Here is an 8,170-nt window from a genome sequence, read left to right on the forward strand (position 1 = left end):
AAACAGTTCAACACCCTGGCAGGCAGTCATCTTTCTCCACTCCCTCCCCTCCTCCTACTCCCTGCCTTCTCGCCTGCCTGCCTGCCTGCCTCCACTCCACTCCTCCTCCCTCTCTCTCTCCCCTCTCTCCCCTCCCTCCCCTCTCTCCCCTCCCTCCACTCTCTCCCCTCTCTCCCCCTCCCCTCCCCTCTCTCCCCTCCATCCACTCTCTCCCCTCTCTCCCCTCACCTCCCCTCCTCTCCCCTCTCTCCCCTCCCTCCACTCTCTCCCCTCTCCCCCTCCCTCCCCCTCTCTCCCCTCCCTCCACTCTCTCCCCTCTCTCCCCTCCCTCCACTCCTCTCCCCTCTCTCCCCTCCCTCCCCTCCTCTCTCCCCTCCCTCCCCCTTCCTCTCTCCCCTCCTCCCTTTATTTCTACATTACCCTGGATAAAAGCGTATCAGGAATGACTGAAACATCAAATGTCCTGAAACGTACTGCTGGGAGTGACAGGAAGGGGGCATGGCTGTGTGTCGTGTGCAGACAGAGCGTGTTGGCACCCCGCTCTAAGGAGCTGTGCAGGGTGAGAGGGGCTGCCGGAGGCTGTTCTGACTGTATCTGACAGCTCTGGGTGGAAACAAGCTCCCAAAGCAGACAACAACCACACAGGGCTGTCTGGTGTCTCAGAAGAGACACACGTCTCATCTCCTCACCCCCTGACAACAGAGGACTACAGAGGCCTTCAGTGGACACAATTACACCATCTGTGCAGAATTACTCTCACAACAGAAACACACACAGGGATTGTGTTGTAACAACGTTCTAGATCATGCCCTGAGATGCTTCTGAGATACTTTGCATGAAGGAATAGTTCACTGTGTCTCGACGAGTACTTCATGTGATTTTGTGTGTGAGTGTGTGTCGGCAATATCGGTGTAAGAGTGTGTGTGTTTGTATACATAAATGCATGTGTGTATATGTGTGTGTGTTTGTGTGTGTTCACATAGGTGTGTTATCTGTGTGTGTGGATGCATGTGTGTATGTGTGTTCCCCCCCCCCCCCCCCCCCCCCCTGTGACACATGCTGTTTAATGAGGACTTCTCGTTGTTTAATGAGCAACAATAAAAGATACTGAAAAGGTGCCAAGAACACCTTCCTACTGTTTCCTTTCCTCTCTATACCTCATCTCTCTACTCTCTATCCTTACTGTTTCCCAAATATCTTGACATGATTTACAAGCATTTCCTCTCACAAAAAACTTCTGTGAGGAGGACTGTGAGGACTGTGAGGGCTGTGAGGGCTGTGAGGGCTGTAAGGATGTGAGGACTGTGAGGGCTGTAAGGATGTGAGGACTGTGAGGACTGTGAGGACTGTGAGGGCTGTAAGGGATGTGAGGACTGTGAGGACTGTGAGGGCTGGAGAGGGCTGTGAGGGCTGTAAGGGATGTGAGGACTGTGAGGGCTGTAAGGGATGTGAGGACTGTGAGGACTGTGAGGGCTGTAAGGGATGTGAGGACTGTGAGGGCTGTAAGGGCTGTGAGGACTGTGAGGGCTGTAAGGGATGTGAGGACTGTGAGGGCTGTGAGGGCTGTAAGGATGTGAGGACTGTGAGGGCTGTAAGGGATGTGAGGACTGTGAGGGCTGTAAGGGATGTGAGGACTGTGAGGGCTGTGAGGACTGTGAGGGCTGTGAGGGCTGTGAGGGTTGTGAGGGCTGTGAGGACTGTGAGGGTTGTGAGGAGGGCTGTGAGGACTGTGAGGGCTGTGAGGGTTGTGAGGGCTGTGAGGGCTGTGAGGACTGTGAGGACTGTGAGGGTTGTGAGGCTGTGAGGCTGTGAGGAGTTTGAGGACTGTGAGGACTGTGAGGGCTGTGAGGAGGGCTGAGAGGACTGTGAGGGCTGTGAGGGCTGTGAGAGCTGTGAGGAGGGCTGTGAGGAGGACTGTGAGGACTGTGAGGGCTGTGAGGACAGTGAGGACTGTGAGGACTGTGAGGGCTGTGAGGGCTGTGAGGACTGTGAGGGCTGTCAGGGCTGTGAGGACTGTGAGGACTGTGAGGAAGGTGTCCTGAGAGGAAGGTGTTGAGGAGCAGGTGAAGATAGTGTTACCAAAACAAGATCAGTATTAACATCCACTTACCCTGAATGCCCCAACCTCCTCCATACCAAGTTTCACTTGTAATAACTTGTAATAACTCCTCCTTCTTCTTAGTATGCTAGGTCGGATGTTACCCAACCCATATGAATAAAACAAAATAATAAGTATTGAACTTTTACATATATATTGTTTCAACTTTAGTTTATGTCTGGCAAGGAACCATTATGTCATTGATATTACCAATGTAAAGTAGCTACTCACTGAAGATGAATCTGGATGTACCAGGAGCTGACACCCCCATGTGAACAGGTACAGCTGCAGGCTCCTGCTGTTTACTCATCAGCTACACCTGTGTCAGCCTGCTTCAAGCCCATTGGCCACGTCCCGATAAGGCGGCATTAGAAGGCAGCACGGAGACGCACACACTCACAGTATTGTTGTGCTGCTGCCGCCCTCCACCATCCCGTCTCATTCTGTGTATGTTGCTTCCTAATGCTAGAGGACAGAGTGCTTCCCCTAGATACATCCACTCCGCCAAAGTCAAACCTATTTCCATGTCTATGGTTGTTAATAAATGCTCAAATCTAATACGTACGTGAGTGTCTTGACTGAATTAAGATTAAAATTCCTGCCAGATAATGATAATAGGTAACGATAGCTGGGTGGCACCTGGGGTGGCCAATCAGATTCCAGGCCCTTCCCTGAACACGCCCCTTGTGAGATCTTTCCTCTTCAGCAAAACATGGCTCTCTGAGGCATGCTGTTATCCATCCAGCCGGCGAAAACAAGAACGGACCACAGCGGTCAGCGACTTCGCTCTCCTGCTGCGACCCCCTGACCTGTGACCTTTGACCCAGCTTCTCAGCTAACGTGGCACGGCACAGAGGCCAGGGTCATAGAGGGTCACACAGTCAGATTAACCGGCTGCATGTCTTTTAGTTTCTGCTCGACCAGTTCTTGTCTCATGTTCTTAGTAACTGTTGCCACACAAGCAATCACACACACGCCAATTCACTTTCAGTCACTCACACACCCATGCACATACACAATCCACACTCTCAATCACTCACACACACACAAAAAAAATTCCCCACACACACACTCACCCTGAGTCTGACTGAGCCAGTGAGCCCAAAGCATGATGGGGCCCTGCAGAGACCTCATGAACCAGGCCAGCCAGGAATAGTGTTTCAGAGAGACCAGCCAGGAATAGTGTTTCAGAGAGACCAGCCAGGAATAGTGTTTCAGAGAGACCAGCCAGGAATAGTGTTTCAGAGAGACCAGCCAGGAATAGTGTTTCAGAGAGACCAGCCAGGAATAGTGTTTCAGAGAGACCAGCCAGGAACACAGTGTTTCAGAGGAGAGACCAGAGCAGAGACAAGCGGGAACACAGAGTCTCTCCTCTCCATCTCCTCACCTGGAGGGCATCCCTGCTTGTTTACGAGGACCCAGCTGGACACCTGAGGAACGAGAGCCCCTCGCTCACCAGCGACGATTAAGGGAGCAACCTTTTAAACTGCCTGTTTTACTGTGACTTGGGCCTCAGGGAGAGAATGTCACTGATTCACTGTGACCAAGGCCCCCTGGCCTGCACTGGCCTTGTGACCAGCTGACAGAACAAGCACTGGAGGACTGCTGTGTCCTGGAGGACTGCTGTGTGGTGTGTCCTGGAGGGACTGCTGTGTGGTGTGTCCTGGAGGACTGCAGTGTGGTGTGTCCTGGAGGACTGCTGTGTGGTGTGTCCTGGAGGACTGCAGTATGGTGTGTCCTGGAGGACTGCAGTGTGGTGTGTCTTGGAGGACTGCTGTGTGGTGTGTCCTGGAGGACTGCAGTGTGGTGTGTCCTGCAGGACTGCTGGTGTGGTGGTGTCCTGGAGGACTGCAGTGTGGTGTGTCCTGGAGGACTGCAGTGTGGTGTGTCCTGGAGGACTGCTGTGTGGTGTGTCCTGGAGGACTGCTGTGTGGTGTGTCCTGGAGGACTGCTGTGTGGTGTGTCCTGGGAGGACTGCTGTGTGGTGTGTCCTGGAGGACTGCAGTGTGGTGTGTCCTGGAGGACTGCTGTGTGGTGTGTCCTGGAGGACTGCAGGTGTGGTGTGTCCTGGAGGACTGCTGTGTGGTGTGTCCTGGAGGACTGCTGTGTGGTGTGTCCTGGAGGGACTGCTGTGTGGTGTGTCCTGGAGGACTGCTGTGTGGTGTGTCCTGGAGGACTGCTGTGTGGTGTGTCCTGGAGGACTGCTGTGTGGTGTGTCCTGCAGGACTGCTGTGGTGGTGTGTCCTGGACGACTGCTCTGTGGTGTGTCCTGCAGGACTGCTGTGTGGTGTGTCCTGGAGGACTGCAGTGTGGTGTGTCCTGGAGGACTGCTGTGTCTGGAGACTGCTGTGTGGTGTGTCCTGGAGGACTGCTGTGTGGTGTGTCCTGGAGGACTGCTGTGTGGTGTGTCCTGGAGGACTGCTGTGTGCTGTGTCCTGGAGGACTGCTGGTGTGGTGTGTCCTGGAGGACTGCTGTGTGGTGTGTCCTGGAGGACTGCTGTGTGGTGTGTCCTGGAGGACTGCTGTGTGGTGTGTCCTGGAGGACTGCTGTGTGGTGTGTCCTGGAGGACTGCAGTGTGGTGTGTCCTGGAGGACTGCTGTGTGGTGTGTCCTGCAGGACTGCTGTGTGGTTGTCCTGGAGGACTGCTGTGTGGTGTGTCCTGGAGGACTGCTGTGTGGTGTGTCCTGGAGGACTGCAGTGTGGTGTGTCCTGGAGGACTGCTGTGTGGTGTGTCCTGGAGGACTGCTGTGTGGTGTGTCCTGGAGGACTGCTGTGTCCTGGAGGACTGCTGTGTGGTTGTGTCCTGGAGGACTGCTGTGTGGTGTGTCCTGCAGGACTGCTGTGTGGTTGTGTCCTGGAGGACTGCTGTGTCCTGGAGACTGCTGTGTGCTGTGTCCTGGAGGACTGCAGTGTGGTGTGTCCTGCAGGACTGCTGTGTGGTGTGTCCTGGAGGACTGCTGTGTGGTGTGTCCTGCAGGACTGCTGTGTGGTGTGTCCTAGAGGACTGCTGTGTGGTGTGTCCTGCAGGACTGCAGTGTGGTGTGTCCTGGAGGACTGCTGTGTGGTGTGTCCTGCAGGACTGCTGTGTGGTGTGTCCTGCAGGACTGCTGTGTGGTGTGTCCTGGAGGACTGCTGTGTGGTGTGTCCTGGAGGACTGCTGTGTCCTGGAGGACTGCTGTGTGGTGTGTCCTGGAGGACTGCTGTGTGGTGTGTCCTGGAGGACTGCTGTGTGGTGTGTCCTGGAGGACTGCCTGTGTGGTGTGTCCTGGAGGACTGCTGTGTGGTGTGTCCTGGAGGACTGCAGTGTGGTGTGTCCTGGAGGACTGCTGTGTGGTGTGTCCTGGAGGACTGCTGTGTGGTGTGTCTGGAGGACTGCTGTGTCCTGGAGGACTGCTGTGTGGTGTGTCTGGAGGACTGCTGTGTGGTGTCTCCTGCAGGACTGCTGTGTGGTGTGTCCTGGAGGACTGCTGTGTGGTGTGTCCTGCAGGACTGCTGTGTGGTGTGTCCTAGAGGACTGCTGTGTGGTGTGTCCTGCAGGACTGCAGTGTGGTGTGTCCTGGAGGACTGCTGTGTGGTGTGTCCTGCAGGACTGCTGTGTGGTGTGTCCTGCAGGAGCTGCTGTGTGGTGTGTCCTGGAGGACTGCTGTGTGGTGTGTCCTGGAGGACTGCAGTGTGGTGTGTCCTGCAGGACTGCTGTGTGGTGTGTCCTGAGGACTGCTGTGTGGTGTGTCCTGGAGGACTGCTGTGTCCTGGAGGACTGCTGTGTGGTGTGTCCTGGAGGAGTGCTGTGTGGTGTGTCCTGGCAGGACTGCTGTGTGGTGTGTCCCTGGAGGACTGCTGTGTGGTGTGTCCTGGAGGACTGCTGTGTGGTGTGTCCTAGAGGACTGCTGTGTGGTGTGTCCTGCAGGACTGCTGTGTGGTGTGTCCTGCAGGACTGCTGTGTGGTGTGTCCTGGAGGACTGCTGTGTCCTGGAGGTCTGCTGTGTGGTGTGTCCTGCAGGACTGCTGTGTGGTGTGTCCTGGAGGACTGCTGTGTGGTGTGTCCTAGAGACTGCAGTGTGGTGTGTCCTGCAGGACTGCTGTGTGGTGTGTCCTGCAGGACTGCTGTGTGGTGTGTCCTGGAGGACTGCTGTGTGGTGTGTCCTGGAGGACTGCTGTGTCCTGGAGGACTGCTGTGTCCTGGAGGACTGCTGTGGTGTGTCCTGGAGGACTGCTGTGTGGTGTGTCCTGGAGGACTGCTGTGTCCTGGAGGGACTGCTGTGTGGTGTGTCCTGGAGGACTGCTGTGTGGTGTGTCCTGGAAGACTGCTGTGTGGTGTGTCCTGGAGGACTGCTGTGTGGTGTGTCCTGGAGGACTGCTGTGTCCTGGAGGACTGCTGTGTGGTGTGTCCTGCAGGACTGCTGTGTGGTGTGTCCTGCAGGACTGCTGTGTGGTGTGTCCTGGAGGACTGCTGTGTCCTGGAGGGACTGCTGTGTGCTGTGTCCTGGAGGACTGCTGTGTGGTGTGTCCTGGAGGACTGCTGTGTGGTGTGTCCTGGAGGACTGCTGTGTGCTGTGTCCTGGAGGACTGCTGTGTGGTGTGTCCTGGAGGACCTGCTGTGTGGTGTGTCCTGGAGGACTGCTGTGTGGTGTGTCCTAGAGGACTGCTGTGTGGTGTGTCCTGCAGGACTGCTGTGTGGTGTGTCCTGGAGGACTGCTGTGTCCTGGAGGACTGCTGTGTGGTGTGTCCTGCAGGAGTGCTGTGTGGTGTGTCCTGCAGGACTGCTGTGTGGTGTGTCCTGGAGGACTGCTGTGTGGTGTGTCCTGGAGGACTGCTGTGTGGTGTGTCCTGGAGGACTGCTGGTGTGCTGTGTCCTGCAGGACTGCTGTGTGGTGTGTCCTGGAGGACTGCTGTGTGCTGTGTCCTGGAGGACTGCTGTGTGGTGTGTTGGAGGCTGAACACAGAGCTGGAAGGGTGGTTGGGGAGGAAGGCCTGAATGCTAGCAGCAGCAAGGGGGGGAGAGACAAGCAGACACATCTGTCTCTCATTCTACCTTTCTCTCTCTCTCTATCTCTCTGTCTCTCTCCATCTATCTCTCACTCTACCTCTCTCTCTCCTTCAACGGCTCTCTCTACATCTTTCCTCTCCCCATCTATCTCTCTGTACCTCAACCTCTCTTTCTCAACTTATCTCTCCCTCCCTCTATGTGTCTCCCCCTCTCTCCCCCTCTCCCTCACTCTCTAAACTTTCCCCTGTTCCTGGTTCCTCTCTACCAATCTCCACCTCCGACCCAATGATCACCCCCGTGGGGTCTGGACCTGCCATCAGCTGTCTGGTAACTCCACAGGGCCAATCCCCAGTGCTTCAGGAACAAACTTCTGGAACGCAAGCAGCCCACTTTTCCTTTTCTCTCTCCGTGAACACACGGCACAATATTACTGTACACACACACACACACACACACACACACAGAAACACACAGATAGACAGACTTGGAGACTGAGAGGAGGACTGGGCAGGCTGGTAAACTGTCCCCACAGATGTGGACTGTAATGACAGCCATGTTGATGTTTCCTGCGTGTATTTATGTCGACCGTGAGAAGGAGACCGAGGGGTCAAATGTGAAGCAGCAGAGATGGGTCTACTGGGGAGAAAGAACCATGTTTATCTCTGCTGTTTATCACGGCTTGGCTTGTGCATTATGTGTGTGTATGCGTGTGTGTGAGTACAGGTATGAGTGTGTGCAAGTGTGTGTGTGTGTGTGTGTGTGTGTGTGTGTGTGTGTGTGTGAGAGTATAGGCATGTTAGTGTGTGTGTGTGTGAGTACAGGTATGTGTGTTTCTGTTTGTATGTGTGTGTTCGTATAGGCATGTGTGTGTGTGTATAGGCATGGGTGTGTGTGAGTACAGGTATGGATGGGTGTGTGTATGTATGTGTGTGTGTGTGTGTATAGGCATGGGTGTGTGTGTTGTACAGATCCCCCAGCCCCTGTCCTCTCCCTGTCATCAAGGTGGAGTCTGTAGCAGAAAGTCAGGAGGTGTAATCAGACTAATAACAGGGTCCAGCACAGCAGCTGCCAAGGGCAGGGGGGA

Source organism: Osmerus mordax, chromosome 6 (genome assembly GCF_038355195.1).
Source record: "Osmerus mordax isolate fOsmMor3 chromosome 6, fOsmMor3.pri, whole genome shotgun sequence".
Lineage (NCBI taxonomy): Eukaryota > Metazoa > Chordata > Actinopteri > Osmeriformes > Osmeridae > Osmerus > Osmerus mordax.